At 31.9% G+C, this 10,392-nt stretch overlaps 1 non-coding gene across 1 annotated transcript; it reads right to left on the reverse strand.

Moving 5' to 3' along the window:
• Positions 1-9,978: 9,978 nt before the first annotated feature.
• On the reverse strand, positions 9,979-10,086 carry LOC112752879 (small nucleolar RNA R71). Its single transcript, XR_003177288.1, has one exon. It is a non-coding gene; the product is annotated as a small nucleolar RNA R71 (small nucleolar RNA).
• Positions 10,087-10,392: the final 306 nt, after the last annotated feature.

The raw sequence follows: 10,392 nt of genomic DNA on the forward strand, positions 1-10,392 counted from the left end.
GAATAATGATGATGATGATATTGATGATTGGTGATGATGATATTGATGATTGATATTGATGATATGAAAGGTCCATCTGACATATGCATTTGAAACTATTTGATATTGATGGCTGTGAATTTTAACTCCACGGATTTTCCCAATGAGATGATAAATGATTGATTTTATATATATGCATAGACTTTTAGGGATGCGCACACGCAGGGACTGTCCAGGGTTTACTACCGGACATGTCGGGTTTGGCTGGATAACCGACAGATGAGAGTCATCGGCCATAGGGCAGACATACATCATATGCACTTGTATGTTTTGTTTGAGTATGCATTTGTTTTGATTTGCCTAATTTCTTATCTGTAATTAACTGCTACATGTTCTAATTGTTGTATCTGTTCCATAAATGTGTTTTCCCTTGTCTGTCTTGCTTGTGTTTGCTTCTGAGAGATCCCTCTGACGGGTGAAGGATGCGTTGAGTGTTGTTTCATTTAGTGATTAGGAGGTTGGCAGAGAACGGAAAACGAAAAGTTAGGTTAGAATCATTAAACATAGTTACCGTAAATCGGGTTTAGCGAAAACTCTAGGATTTGATTTGAATTGTTGAAGTTTTAGAATGTCTTTGGTTTTCTGGGACATTATTTACTATCTATACAGCCACCTTTACTATACTGAGAATCCTCGGTTCTTATTTCATAAATATTCTGTTGTTTTTTTCGATGCGGGACGCGAAGCACCTCGCTGAGTATGCTGGAGATTCTTATGCAAGCAAAGATCTATAAGTTTTGGGGAATTTTGTTATATATCTAGCTTATATATGTATATATGTTCTCCACTTTGTAAATATTTGTATCTTGTCCATCCTAGAAGTTGACTTGGAAAAACAGGACTTTATATTTTGTCTTTTGGTAAACTTTTGGGCTGTATATATACATTCTCTAGCCGGCCTTTGCTTCATAGGTCGAGACTAGAATTTGTTATAAAATCTTATTGAAACTTTTTATCTATGTATATAACTTGTCTCTTCTATTTTTCGTTATCCCGCTTCTATTCTTTTCGATTCGTGCGCGGCGCGGTTTTTGATCATTTTGTTTAACTTTTTTTTTAAGATTCCTATTTAAATTTCTTTTCATATATGTCTATTTACGCAAATTTTACTTTTGCAAGTCGTAATACCTCACCACTTCTGATTTACAAACTTAAGCGTAAACCTCTGCGTGGTAGGGTGTTATATGTAACGCCCTGGCCCAATAAACAAAGTGGCGTGTAACGCCTAAGCTCAATTCCAAGCAAACGTTACACGCCACTAAGCCCAAGTACGATGCCAACAAGTATCTCAGCAAAGCCCACTCTCAGAATTGCAATTCCAGTTTAAGAAGATTCTGTTAAGACTTGATTTGAATTTGATTTGATTTAGTATCAGTTTTGGGATTTGAATTATTGATAAGTAGTTGCCTTCTTCTGATAAAGATAAGATTTGGTTCGGTGAATTTAAATTTTAAGTAACCTTAGGATATAAATAAGTGAAGATTATTTAAAGAGGAATATCTTAGTTTTGTCGCATAGTTTCTTTTCATCTTTGTTTTCAATTCTCCATGAATCATTAACTCCTCTGTCAAGGGGTTAGGAGCTTTGTTTATATTTTCTATGGATTATTAATCTAAGTTTCATTTGATTTTGAAATGTCGCATTGATCTGCTTTATGTGATTGAATTCTTCGTTCTTCATTCTTTAAAGGATTAGTGCCTTAGTGGTATCTGCTTCATGTTTTCCGATCAATTTTGTCGGAAAAACAAAAAAATCGGTTTCTCAATTTTCAAGTCAATTGTTGTAATTTTCAATTCGATTTATGATAATTTTCGGTTCAGTTCAATAACATTCACCCTTACAACTAATTAGAAACAAAGCTTCACAGTAAAAAAGACGGGCAATACCTCTCTAAATTTTAATTTTTGTATATAAATTATATATAAATTTTAATTTAGTTCCCCTAAAAATATTATTTTAATTTTATTTTATTATAAAAATATTTTAACTCTCTCTAATACTTCATCTAATTCCATCTTAAAATTAGTTAAGATGACAAACAAATATTAATAACTCAATGTAATTCCTAACTCTTTTTATAATCCTAAATCTACTGAATTTGCCATCTTCTTCTTCCTCTAATCCTTTCATTTTCTTCAGGTCTTGAACTTCATTCGTTCAAATCAAAATCAAATTAGTGACCAAATGTGAAATATGTACATATTTTGGGGGACGCGTTTTTGCATTTATTTGTTATTTAAGAGGTCATTTTCAAGTTCCATGATCATACTAATTCGCCTGAGGATATTGACTATCATTTTACTCATCATATGCCCTTCCAATAATGAATATTATCTTTTTTGAACGGGAAAAAACAATTCCCTACGTGTAATTGCTACTACATGACTACTATTTTTATGCATAATGTAGGATAGGAGGCATGAGTGTTTTTTCTTCCATTAATCTCTTTGTCTAAATCATTATCTTCTTTGTCGGCTGCATATCATCAAAATACAACAAAATAAAGGGCGCACATACCTTTCATGCATTTGTTGGTGTGTGGGGTCTCGATGATGGAGTAGCCCACCACCTTAGACGAAAATCACATGTGATTTCCATCAATTTCTCTTTTTTTGTATTTGTTCAAAAACTTTAATATATGGAAGTTGTGCTGAGCCGCCGCTCGCCACGTCTGGTAGAATTGGCACTTTTTAATTTAGATATGGAAAGAAGAATGGTGTAGAACACAGTTATGGAGTGTATGGGTGCTTTACGCAGTTATGGTGTCAAGAGCAAATCAGACCGTCCGATTTGTGTTTAAAAAATTCAAAAAAAATTGCATTACACAAATCGGACCGTCCGATTTGTATTTTAAACAATTAAAAAAATTTAATATTGAAATTGGACCATCCAATTTTTCCTCCCACACAAATCGAACCATCCGATTTGTGTTCAAAGTTTTTTTAACAAAAAAATCGCACAGTCCGATTTCTTCACTTTATAGTTCAGAAAAAATTATCCCACATTCATGTTTAGTACCACCCACCTCCACACCCATGCACAATATACACAGAATCTGCATATCCAAAAAAATTAGCTTAGAACTGGCAGTTTGGCAGAGCCTGATAGTTTTTTAGTGGTCCAAAATAGTGAATACTAAGATCATCACTCTGTTATAAGAAGTAACTTCATATCAATTTTTGCATCATAATTAATAAATAAAAACTTAAAGAATTTCTCACTTCTCTATTAGAATGAACTAACTTTAGTTTCTATTATGGTCACACTTAATTAATTAATTAAAGTAATTAAAATTAATATAATTATTATTTTTTATAATAATATTATTTAAATCTATAAATTCAAAATAATTCAATATTATAAATATTAAAATAAATAACTTAAATTTGGTTAGTATTTTAAATTTTATAAATAAAAATAAATAATCCAACTAAAAATTATTTTATAATATGTAAAAATTAAATTTATTTTTTATGTAAATAAATTTAATTAATTATGATTTAATATAACAATATAAATAATATTTGATATTAATTTAACATAATTATTTATATTAATTATAATTTAATATAACTAATTATTAAATAATTAATATAAATAATTAATTAAATAGATACATAAGTATTTAATATAATAAATTATTATAATTATTAATAAATTAATTATTTAATATATATATTTTAATATATTTTTATTTTTTATTAACTTACCACAGGATATGATTTTATTGGTTGTTGCAAGTCTCTCTTTAGAAGGACTCTCAATCTTGATCCACGTAAAGAGCTTTCTTTCCCTTTTCACTCCAATGATAATTGAGTCCCTATCAGAAGAAGAACTCTATTTCTTAGCATTGGAGTTGTTCTTAAGTAGTGTGTTTGCATGACGTATTTAAAAGATGAAATATTTCTTTAGTATTTAAATTCTTAGAAATAATATTTTTGTCTTTAATTGTGTTTGAATATTTAAATAAAACAATTAATTTAGGTTAATCTAATAGTTAATTTATTAGTTCGTTCAAATAAGTATCATGTTAAATCTTATTTTGTACATGTAATAATTTATTGATCAATGATAAATTATTAAATAAAGCTAAAATCTGTAAGATTAATTCTTGTTTTGTGCTGAATTAAGAGACACTGTAAAAATTAATAAAATAATAAAAAATTGGTAAAATTATGTTGTTAGTATAATGATTTCACTACAAATATTTAAGCTGTGAATTTAAAAATTTGATGAAAGAACAAATAGCATAATTAAGCCTAAAAATTTTCAACTACTAATTAATAATTATAATTAAAATAGACAATTTTAACTTCCATCTATTAAAATTTCAAACAAATTGACTATTTTCGAATCTCAGAATCTGAATTTCAGTAATGGTGAATTATCATAAAAATGGATGAGTATGTAGACAGATGAGAAATTTTGAACTTATTTATTATCAGGATAAGTTATAATGCGATTCTCTACCGAACTTTTATATATAAACGTGAATTCCTAACCTAACGAACTTTCAAAATTTTAAAAAGAAAAAGAAGAAGTTAATTAATTTCTTATATAATATTTTGCATTAATATTGTTTTCTTTGAAGGAAAATTAAGAGCACTGGAACATATACAGGTAAATGATGAGTTAAGCTTTCAAGTAGTCTTTAAAATTATACTTAAGCCTCAAAATGATTCATAAAATTAATAGTTATCTAATTTTATCTTTGAACTTATACTCTAAGCATAGTTGTAAGAATCGAACCGATGATTAAACCGATCAAGTTACTGAATTATTAGATTATTAGTGGTTCAACTGGTAGGTCACTGGTCAAACCGGTTAACCCAGTATAATTAAATAATTATATAAAATTTAATTTTTTTTATTATAAGTACTTTTATTTTGTTTTTATAAAAATAATTATCATTTTTTAATTTTAATACTTTATTAATTAGTTTATATTTATTATATTATTATATTATTATAGGTAAAAATTCACATACAGTTGTTTTCATACGAAGTTGATATTTAAGAACAGTTAGATGATTTGACAAATTTGACTAAATATCATCTAACGATTTTCCACATATGAAGACTATAACACCCTACCACATTGAACTTTACGCTTAAGTCGTAAAACAGAGGTGATGTGGTATTACGACTTCTAAAATAAAATATGTACATGTAATAGCAGAAAGATTATAATATACTAGGAGCCTTGAAGAATAGGGGAAATAAAAATCGCGAAATAAAAGCGCAACACTCAGGAAACGAGTTAACTTGCGTACTAAGAAAGCTATAACCATCAAACATAAGATTATAAAAGTAGGAATAGAGTGCCAAATATACAAAATAACAAGCTCCTAACTCAGCCCGCGAAGTCAAGGCAGGCCGGAGAATATTTACACATATACATAAACATATCCAAAACCCAAATATACATAAACAAAATTCGGCCTCTCCATAAACCTCTAAGAGGATAAAAAAGAATAAGTTATGCGGAGAGAAAGCTAAGTATATATATACATATATATACATCACTGTACAACAAAATAACCTAGTAACCACTTTGCCTCAGGGGTCCAGACGCCTAACGAGATGCCTCTCGACCTGCATCTGAAAAATAACAACATAGTATGGAATGAGAACCGGAGGTTCTCAGTATGGTAAAGGTGCCACAAACATAATATATAAGGTCATGGGAATGCCAGGGGCAATCCTAGAACGCTGACACTCAGATTATAGAGCTTAAAGTATTAAACAGGAGCCATAAAAGGTGGTTTTCAAAGAGTATCTAAGTGATGAGGGGATAATTTATACGCTTTTTGACATTGTTTTTAGTATATTTTTAGTATGATCTAGTTACTTTTAGGGATGTTTTCATTAGTTTTTATGTTAAATTCACATTTCTGGACTTTACTATGAGTTTGTGTGTTTTTCTGTGATTTCAGGTATTTTCTGGCTGAAATTGAGGGACTTGAGCAGAAATCAGATTCAGAAGTTGAAGAAGGACTGCTGATGCTGTTGGATTCTGACCTCCCTGCACTCAAAATAGATTTTCTGGAGCTACAGAACTCGAAATGGCGTTCTTCTAATTGTGTTAGAAAGTAGACATCCAGGGCTTTCCAGCAATATATAATAGTCCATACTTTGGCCAAGTTTAAACGACGTAAACTGGCGTTCAACGCCAGCTTCCTGCCCAAATCTGGCGTCCAGCGCCAGAAAAGGATCCAAAACCAGAGTTGAACGCCAGAAATGGATCAAAACCTGGCGTTCAACTCCACAAATGGCCTCTGCACATGGAAAGCTAAAGCTCAGCCCAAACACACACTAAGTGGGCTCCGAAAGTGGATTTATGCATCAATTACTTACTCATGTAAACCCTAGTAGCTAGTTTATTATAAATAGGACCTTTCACTATTGTATTAGGTATCTCTGGTCTCAGTTTTAATCCATTGTTCATCTTAAGAGACTATTGATCACGTTTTAGGGGGCTGGCCATCTCGGCCATGCCTGGACCTTTCACTTATGTATTCTCAACGGTAGAGTTTCTACACTCCATAGATTAAGGTGTGGAGCTCTGCTGTTCCTCAAAGATTAATGCAAAGTACTACTGTTTTCTATTCAATTCATCTTATTTCGATTCTAAGATATTCATTCGCACTTCAACCTGAATGTGATGAACGTGACAATCATCATCATTCCCTATGAACGCGTGCCTGACAACCACTTCTGTTCTACCTTCGACTGAATGAGTATCTCTTAGATCTCTTAACCAGAATCTTCGTGGCGTACGCTAGAATGATGGCGGCATTCAAGAGAATCCGGAAAGTCTAAACCTTGTCTGTGATATTCCGAGTAGGATTCAATGATTGAATGACTGTGACGAGCTTCAAACTCGCGAGTGCTGGGCGTTAGTGACAGACGCAAAAGGAGGGTGAATCCTATTCCAGCATGATCGAGAACCGACAGATGATTAGCCGTGCTGTGACAGAGCATGTGAGCATATTTTTCACTGAGAGGAGGGGATGTAGCCACTGACAACGGTGATGTCCTTGCATAAAGCCAGCCATGGAAAGGAGTAAGACTGATTGGATAAAGATAGCAGGAAAGCAGAGGTTCAGAGGAACGAAAGCATCTCCATTCGCTTATCTGAAATTCTCACCAATGAATTACATAAGTATTTCTATCCCTATTTTATTAATTAATATTCCAAAACACTATTATCAATTTATATCTGCCTAACTGAGATTTGCAAGGTGACCATAGCTTGCTTCATACCAACAATCTCCGTGGGATTCGACCCTTACTCACGTAAGGTATTACTTGGACGACCCAGTGCACTTGCTGGTTAGTTGTATGGAAGTTGTGAACCATGGTATTGGCACCATGTTCTTGGCGCCATTGCCAGAGAAAGAAGGAGCCATGAATTTTACATCATTAAAGTGTAATCACGATTACGCGTACCAAGTTGCTCACGTTGCCAGGAATTGTTCGAGCCTGGACATCACAATTTCGTGCACCAAGTTTTTGGCGCCGTTGCCGGGGATTGTTTGAGTTTGGACAACTGACGGTTCATCTTGTTGCTCAGATTAGGTAATTTTCTTTTTATTTTCTTTTCAAAAAATTTTCAAAAATCTTTCAAAAAATTTTCTTTTGTTTTCGAAAAAAAAAAATAAAATAAAAATAAAAATGTTTTCAAAAATTTATTCAAAATTTTTAAAGAATGAATTCTAGTGTTTCATGAAGCATGTAAAGCCTGGCTGGCTGTAAAGCCATGTCTAATTCCTTTGGGAATGAGTATGTCAGGCGTGTCATGTCAGAATTACATGCTGAAGCTTGGCTGGCCATTGGCCATGTCTAGTGTTTTGGACCGAAGCTTTCATTGAAAGCTTGGCTGGCTAGTGAGCCATGTCTAATTCCTGGACTGAAACTTTAGACTAACACTGCAAGATTCCTGGAATTCATATTAAAAATTTTGGAATCCTTATTTTCCTTTTTCAATTAATTTTTGAAAAATCCAAAAAATTAGAAAATCATAAAAAAAAATCAAAAAATATTTTGTGTTTCTTGTTTGAGTCTTGAGTCATATCATAAGTTTGGTGTCACTTGCATCTGCATCTTGCATTTTTCGAAAATTTATGCATCCATAGTGTTCTTCATGATCTTCAAGTTGTTCTTGGTAAGTCTTCTTGTTTGATCTTTGCATTTGCATGTTTTGTGTCTTTTCTTGTTTTTCATATGCATTCTTGAATTCTTAGTGTGTAAGCATTAAATAATTCTAAGTTTGGTGTCTTGCATGTTTTCTTTGCATTAAAAATTTTTCAAAAATATGTTCTTGGTGTTCATCATGATCTTCAAAGTGTTCTTGGTGTTCATCTTGACATTCATAGCATTCTTGCATACATTCATTGCTTTGATCTAAAAATTTCATGCATTGTATCTTTTTGTTGTTTTTCTCTCTCATCATAAAAATTCAAAAATAAAAAAAAATATCTTTCCCTTTTTCTCTCATCAAATTCGAAAATTTGGATTGACTTTTTCAAAATTTTTTAAAATCAAATTGTTTCTCATGAGTCAAATCAAATTTTCAATTTGAAAATCTTATCTTTTTCAAAATCTTTTTCAAAAATCAAATCTTTTTCAAAATTCTTAGTTATTTTCGAAAATTCAAAAAAATATTTTTCAAAAATCTTTTTCTTATTTTTATACCAAATTTTCGAAAATAACAATAACAATTAATGTTTTGATTCAAAAATTTCAAGTTTGTTACTTGCTTGTTAAGAAAGATTCAAACTTTGAGTTCTAGAATCATATCTTGTGATTTCTTATGAATCAAGTCATTAATTGTGATTTTAAAAATCAAATATTTTTCAAAAAAACTAATTTCTATCATATCTTTTCAAAATATCTTCTTATCTTATCTTTTTCAAAAATTTGATTTCAAAATATCTTTTCTAACTTCCTAACTTCTTATCTTTTCAAAATTTGTTTCAACTAACTAACTAACTTTTTGTTTGTTTCTTAACTTTTTCAAAACTACCTAACTAACTCTCTCTCTCTCATTTTTCGAAAATATCTTCCCCCTTTTTCAAAATTTCTTTTTAATTTATTAATTAATTTAATTTTTAAATCTTAATTTTCGAAAATTACTAACATTTTTCAAAAACTATTTTCAAAAATCACTAACTCTTTTTCAAAAATATTTTTCGAAAATTCTCTCTCTCCCATCTTATTCTATTTATTCATTCATATCCTAACATCTCATCTCACATCTCTTCCATCCTCACAGTTGTGTTTCTTCCATTATATTACATTCTTTGTCTCCCCCTCTTCTTCCACTCACACAGGGATCCCTATACTGTGGTATAAAGGATCTCCATTATTATTATTACTTTTTTGTGCCCTCTTCTTTGTCATATGAGCAGAAGCAAGGATAAGAACATTCTTGTGGAAGCAGATCCAGAACCTGAAAGGACTCTGAAGAGAAAATTAAGAGAAGCTAAATTACAACAATTCAGAGATAACCTTTCAGAAATTTTTGAACAGGAAGAGGAGATGACAGCCGAAAATAATAATAATGTAAGGAAGATGCTTGGTGACTTTACTGCACCTAATTCCAAATTACATGGAAGAAGCATCTCCATTCCTGCCATTGGAGCAAACAACTTTGAGCTGAAACCTCAATTAGTTTCTCTGATGCAGCAGAACTGCAAGTTTCATGGACTTCCATCTGAAGATCCTTTTCAGTTCTTAACTGAATTCTTGCAGATATGTGATACTGTTAAGACTAATGGAGTAGATCCTGAAGTCTACAGGCTCATGCTTTTCCCTTTTGCTGTAAGAGACAGAGCTAGAATATGGTTGGACTCTCAACCCAAGGACAGCCTGAACTCTTGGGATAAGCTGGTCACGGCTTTCTTAGCCAAGTACTTTCCTCCTCAAAAGCTGAGCAAGCTTAGAGCTGATGTTCAAACCTTCAGACAAAAAGAAGGTGAATCCCTCTATGAAGCTTGGGAAAGATACAAACAGTTGACCAAAAAGTGTCCTTCTGACATGCTTTCAGAATGGACCATCCTGGATATATTCTATGATGGTTTATCTGAGCTATCAAAGATGTCACTGGACACTTCTGCAGGTGGATCCATTCACCTAAAGAAAATGCCTGCAGAAGCTCAAGAACTCATTGACATGGTTGCTAATAACCAGTTCATGTACACTTCTGAAAGGAATCCTGTGAGCAATGGGATGCCTATGAAGAAGGGAGTTCTTGAAGTTGATACTCTGAATGCCATATTGGCTCAGAATAAAATATTGACTCAGCAAGTCAATATGATCTCTCAGAGTCTGCATGGAATGCAAGCTGCA

Source organism: Arachis hypogaea, chromosome 15 (assembly GCF_003086295.3).
Source record: "Arachis hypogaea cultivar Tifrunner chromosome 15, arahy.Tifrunner.gnm2.J5K5, whole genome shotgun sequence".
Lineage (NCBI taxonomy): Eukaryota > Viridiplantae > Streptophyta > Magnoliopsida > Fabales > Fabaceae > Arachis > Arachis hypogaea.